The 5917-nt window shown below is 31.6% G+C and overlaps 1 long non-coding RNA gene across 1 annotated transcript; it reads left to right on the top strand.

Annotated features, from left to right (window-relative positions):
• The first annotated feature begins 229 nt into the window (after nucleotides 1-229).
• Nucleotides 230-5699, top strand: LOC148845414 (uncharacterized). The gene is made up of 3 exons (XR_016101944.1): nucleotides 230-327; nucleotides 422-530; nucleotides 5570-5699. It is a non-coding gene; the product is annotated as an uncharacterized LOC148845414 (long non-coding RNA).
• Nucleotides 5700-5917: the final 218 nt, after the last annotated feature.

Raw genomic sequence — 5917 nt, 5'->3', positions numbered from 1 at the left:
TGTATAACAGAATGTGTTTGGCAAAATAAAAATGAGAAAAATGAGTGACAAATCGACACTCTCAAAGAACATGTTCTTAGAGAATACGCAATTCTCGCATCATCCTTTAAATTCATGAACACGTTATTCCTTGCTTCCCACTTGAGAGAAAGGGCATTTTAGACATTTTTCCTAACCTAATAAGTTCCATCCTAATGGCTTTCCTCTTCCTTTGATTTCTCTCTACCGTCGCACAACCAAGGAGCAATGAGCATTGGATTTTTGGCGAACAATCAGGGACTTCAGTGAGCACTCGGTTTTGCTCATTATTGACGATGAACGACAAAGGTGAACACTCTTGTTTTGCACCGTTTTTTGTTCAATGTCGACGGTAAACGTTGCTTTGTGTGTATTCCTTATCATCGCTTTTTCTTTGTACTAGATACCCTATTTTGCCTCTTATTCAATTTTCCTCTCTACCAATATTATTTCAAAGTGAATGCTGCAACAACTCTTTGACGTCTGCCTATCGACAACTATCATTTATATAGGTATGGTTTATTTCCCCAACTTTCTAACGATATACAGTTCCATCTACCCTAAAATTCCTAATGATATTAGCTACCGTCTACTCATTTTCCCAACTCTCAACTTGGGTTGCATGAAATGAAACCAAGTTGGTTTTCATAACTCTAACTACTTCCTAACGATCTAAAATTTTGTCTATCTTGAAATTCCTCATGATCTCAGCTTTGGTCTACTCCTTTTCCCAATTCCCAACATGGGTTCCCCCTAGAATTGATCTTGTAGTTCAATGTTCCTATTGAATACAAGTTTCAAATTATCAATATGCCCGATTCGTTAGTAGAGGCATATTGGACAATATCAGTAGTTTTTTATTTTTTTTTTCAAATCCGGTTTAGAGGGGCAAGTTTAAGGTGCCCACCCCTTGAACCGGTTAAAATCCCGATATGCCCTCTGTAGGGGCATATCAGGAAGCTCCCGATATGATACGATACGATACGTATCGGCCGATACGTATCGATATTTTGAACATTGACTGAATACTCGTATTTATTCATTATTTTATAGCTCAAGTCAAATATAATTGGAAAATGAACCCTTATGATTCATATGACTTGAGACTCAAAATGACACTTGTTTTTTGTTAATTTTAGGCTTAATGACTTGCAACAATGCAAAATATGTTCATAGATTTGCAGAATTAATATTAAGAAATACTTGTGCTATCCAAATGTTGTTTCTATTTCTATAGAACAAAAATCTATTCCCAATGAACAAATTGCCAAACACCTCTATTATTCTTGAAGAGCAAGAAACAAAATTTCTATTTCGAAATAAGAATTTCCTTAGGAATGGCAACAGGGTGAGGCGGGGACGGGGAGCCTCTCTCCATCCCCGTCCTCGTGAAAATCCCCATCCCCATCCCCGTCCCCATGGGGATCCCCATTCCTCGTAATGTTTTATAATGTTAACCAATTTGTTTTTGTTTTTATTTTATTTAAAAAATAAAAATGAAATAATTCAAATTTATAATCCTATTATAAAATATTCAACCGTATTTTTTAAAATGTTAATATATATATATATATACTTATATAACGTATGCATACATATATACATGTATATTAGTGGGGATCTCATGGGGCGGGGATCTAGGTCCCCACGGGGTGAGGAGTGCTATCTCCATCTCCTCCCCATCCCCGCTAACGGGGATGAAAATTTCCCCAGCCCTGTACCGCGGGGGGAGGGGGAATCATCCCTATCCCTGCCCCATTTAGGGCGGATCCCCACGGGGATGGGGGAAATGGGGAAAATTGTCATCCCTAAATTTCCTCAAGAATAGAAACAGGTGGGAACATTGCCAAACAAGGCCTTACGAACCTTTTTTGACCATGACATGTTAATTCATTTGATCCCATCTTTGTCTTTATAGTCATAAGAATGTTGAGCAAAATAACAATTTTATAGAAAAATTTTATAAGGGGGGGCCAAAACCTAAATGAAGTATGGATGGACCCATAGGTGGGGGGCCAACCATTGAGGTGGAGAGTGGGGGAAGGGGAAAAATTACACAAAACGTTGTATTACTGTGAAGATTTTCTAAACCATAAGGGGGCCATGGCTCCTCTAGGTCACCCTGGCTGTCAGCCCCCAACACAAAGTATTTGTTAGACAACTAATATAATCGGCATTGATGCATAAATCTTGTTTTTATATAGGGGTGAGTATTATTCAGCTAAAACTGAAAATTTTGGTTTTGGTTTTTCGGATTGTTGGTTATTTCGGTTTTATAAAATTTTGATTTCAGTTTTGATTTTCAGGTTTAGGAATTTGATTAACCACAAAAACCGAATTAATTAAACTTTATTATCTATATAATATATATTAACATATAATACATACATAATATGTATAATATATATTATATTGTATTATATTATATATTAAAATATATAATTCATTATATATATTGTATAATATATTTTTAATATATAATACACATATAATATCTATAATGTAATGTTAAAATATATATATTGTTGAAATTCAGTTTTAACCAAAATAACCGATTTGGTTTTTCATTTAAAATTTTAGTTTTAAAAAATTGATTTATCCCATTCAATTTTTAATCAAATAAATATTTTGCTCAACCCTATTTATATATAACCAAATTAAATTTGTCAGTGCTCTCCTAATTCAAATACACGCATCAAACACCAAAATATTCGTTCTATGATACCAAAAATGTCTTCTAATAAAAACTGAGAATCATCATGGTAGCATGGTACTATCATTCAATAGCCAATCAACTAATATTTACTCACATTCACATGGTTATATGGTCGAATTTATAAGACACTCTACCCATTTGAACACTGTTTTTAGTTCAAACAAGTCCCGTTTTGTTTTGGTAGAACAACAGCTCCTTTGGAATACAGAATATCCATTCATCATTAATTTAATCAAGACCATATCTAAGAGTTTACTTAGACAAAATATCAGATTAATTAGATACTCTTATTCTTCAAATAAGTATATATTTGATCATAAGTACTGTTCTTGTTCTTTACCAGCTTAAAATTAATGATTCAATTTCTTTCTTTCTTTTCTAAAATTTTCAATCAAGTTACTAAAGATAACACATTAACCCACCCCCCCCCCCCCCAAAAAAAAAAAAAAATTTAAATAAATAAATAAACCATAAAATTTGCACAAACATGAAAAAGAAAGGCCGACATGTGTGGAAGAGGGAAAGTGACGGACTGACGGGGTGGTTATCACGTGCAAAAGGTCAAAGTTGAAGTCCTTTATAAAAACAAGAAAGAGAACAGGCTTTACCAACTTTTTTTTTGTGTGTATAATGTTTTTATTATTAAATTTTTTATCAAATACTTAATTATTATTTTTTCTGTTGGCTCCATTTACCTACTATTTTCAAAAATATTATTTACTAAATCTTTGGATAACAAAGAAAGGAACATCCACCAAGGGCTTTGTGGTATTTTCTTGTCCATATCCTTAATTTTCATCAAGGAAAATTGATGGGGCATAATACAACATGAGTAAAGCAATAGGAAGAGTTATTCATGACTTAAACTTCATGAAACTTGAAAGTTTCAAGCGTAATACCACACCTGCCAAACTCACCATGTATTGTTCTTTCTCTGAGAACCATTCAACCTAAGTTTCAAGGAAAAAGTATCTCTACCTTTCTCTAATTTTTCCTTCAAATTAAATCTAACCTAAAAGGTTAAGCTGTGTTAAGTGAGGTCCTTGAATAGGTTTTGTATTCTAACATGTCCTCTCATACAAAAGTCTATTAGACTTGAAACGTGGATAATACAAGCCCATCCATACCTTGTAGTGAAACTTAATTAATTATAATGGGTGACGAGAATTGAATACTAGACTACTTGCTCAAAGTGGCTCCAATACCGTCTCAAAAAATCATTCAACCTAAAAACTTAAACCGTTAACTGAGGTCATTGAATAGGCTTTATTCTCCAACACTCTTTACTATTTTCTCTAAATTTTATACTAGTAGAGATCAGTAAGATGGGACAGCTTAAAACCAAATAAGATTTTACATTCATCTTACAATAAGAATAGATTACCAAATAGAGATGATTCAATCACAAAAACAATTATAAACAGCAATAGTGTTTTTTTTTTTTTTTTTTATATTTCATAACAAATATATGATCAAATCAAGGCAAAATCTATAATGCATTCCATAAAAAATGATATATAGAATTCAAACATGAATGAATCAGTGATAAAGTGATACATAATCTTTAACCTAGTTAAAGTCTTTAATGATAGATACACCTTGTGTAATATTGGAATATATTGACAAATAGAGATATTTTGGTTAGAAAACTTAAAATTTTGAAAAGTATATTACACTTGAAAAGATTATAGACATAGATATGGATAAATAATAGAAACCACGTTGGATCCACATCAGCTTGAGTGAATAGAGGACGGTGAAAAGGTGTTTAGGGATATATTTTCCAAATTTCTAACAAGGAAGAGACATTGACATGAAGCTACTCACAAGACAAATTCTAATTTGATATAACATAAATGTCAAGTGGTAGTTAGGTTGAATGGGATCATGAAATTCATAAAAAAAAAGTGCCTCCATTGGCATGTAGTTGAGGAATCGCAAGCATCCGGTATATTGAGGGTCCACATCAAGAGTAAATATTCTGTTGTAGTGTTTAGAGAGACATTATTAAAAGTTTAAGGAAAGGTTAATATATTGACATTTCTAATTAGGTTTAAGGGTTTATATAGTACAGTACAAAGTGCAAACGAACAAAGCCGTACTCTGCCATTTCTAAAACATTGAATTAATTAATCCAATATAAATATGGCTGTTAGAATATGATTACATTAGTTAGTGCCATCTTAATTAACGTGTCACACAGCCTTACTAACAAATAAAATATTGGCACAAGGAGAGACGTATGGATAACACAGGTCAGGGGTGCTCCGATCCGTCGCCTAATTTTTGAAATCGAACTGATGTTATCGGTTTTTCAAAAATTGGTAATCGAAGTCGAATCGGAGTCCATCACTTAACTGGTTGATCAGTTCGGTTAATTAATGATTTGGTTTATTGATTTTTTAGTTTTTTATTATTTATAATATTTATTATAGAAATGTATAATTATATACTAAAATATTAGAAATATATATAATATTATATTTTAAATAATAAATAATATAGTTTATATTATAAGTATATATATATATATATATTATTTATATATAATGCATATTTATTAATTTATAATGTATAGAAATATAATATATATAAATATACATAAAATGTATATTGATTGGTTTGATTAACCGTCAGTTTTCTATTTTAGTTAATCAAAACCGAACCGGTACCTTTGACTTTTCTAAATATTGAATCAAAACCAAATCGACAGGTTTGATTAACCAAATTTTCGATTTAGTTTCAGTCAGTTTTTTCGATTGATTTAGTGTTTTGGTTTTTTTCTCACCCCTAAACATGGGCCAAACCTAAATGGCCAAACTTTTTTCCAAACAGATTCTATGCAATAGTGAATGCTAGATGCAGAACGGTAAAGATTAAGGTTGCATTTGATATCATCATTATTTCCATCTGCAATGTTTCAGGTCAGAATTTTATGAGAATATAATTTTTTTCTATCATAAATGTTTTCAATCATCAATACAATATTTGTTATTATTATTATTATTATTATTATTATTATTATTATTATTATTATTATTTCAAATTTGATGTTTTTATTATAAATCCCAACATCAATCTCATTCTCATGTTTATATTTTTTTAGTGGAAGTCATGGTTTTTAAAATCGACCTAGAGATCGAACCGGTCAGAGGTCCAGTTACCAGGTCAAACGGTTGGCCC

Source organism: Nelumbo lutea, chromosome 7, assembly GCF_056320005.1.
Source record: "Nelumbo lutea isolate HS-2025 chromosome 7, American lotus-T2T, whole genome shotgun sequence".
NCBI lineage: Eukaryota > Viridiplantae > Streptophyta > Magnoliopsida > Proteales > Nelumbonaceae > Nelumbo > Nelumbo lutea.
The sequence above is the reverse complement of the archived record's forward strand: the minus strand, read 5'-3'. Positions and strand labels throughout refer to the sequence as shown.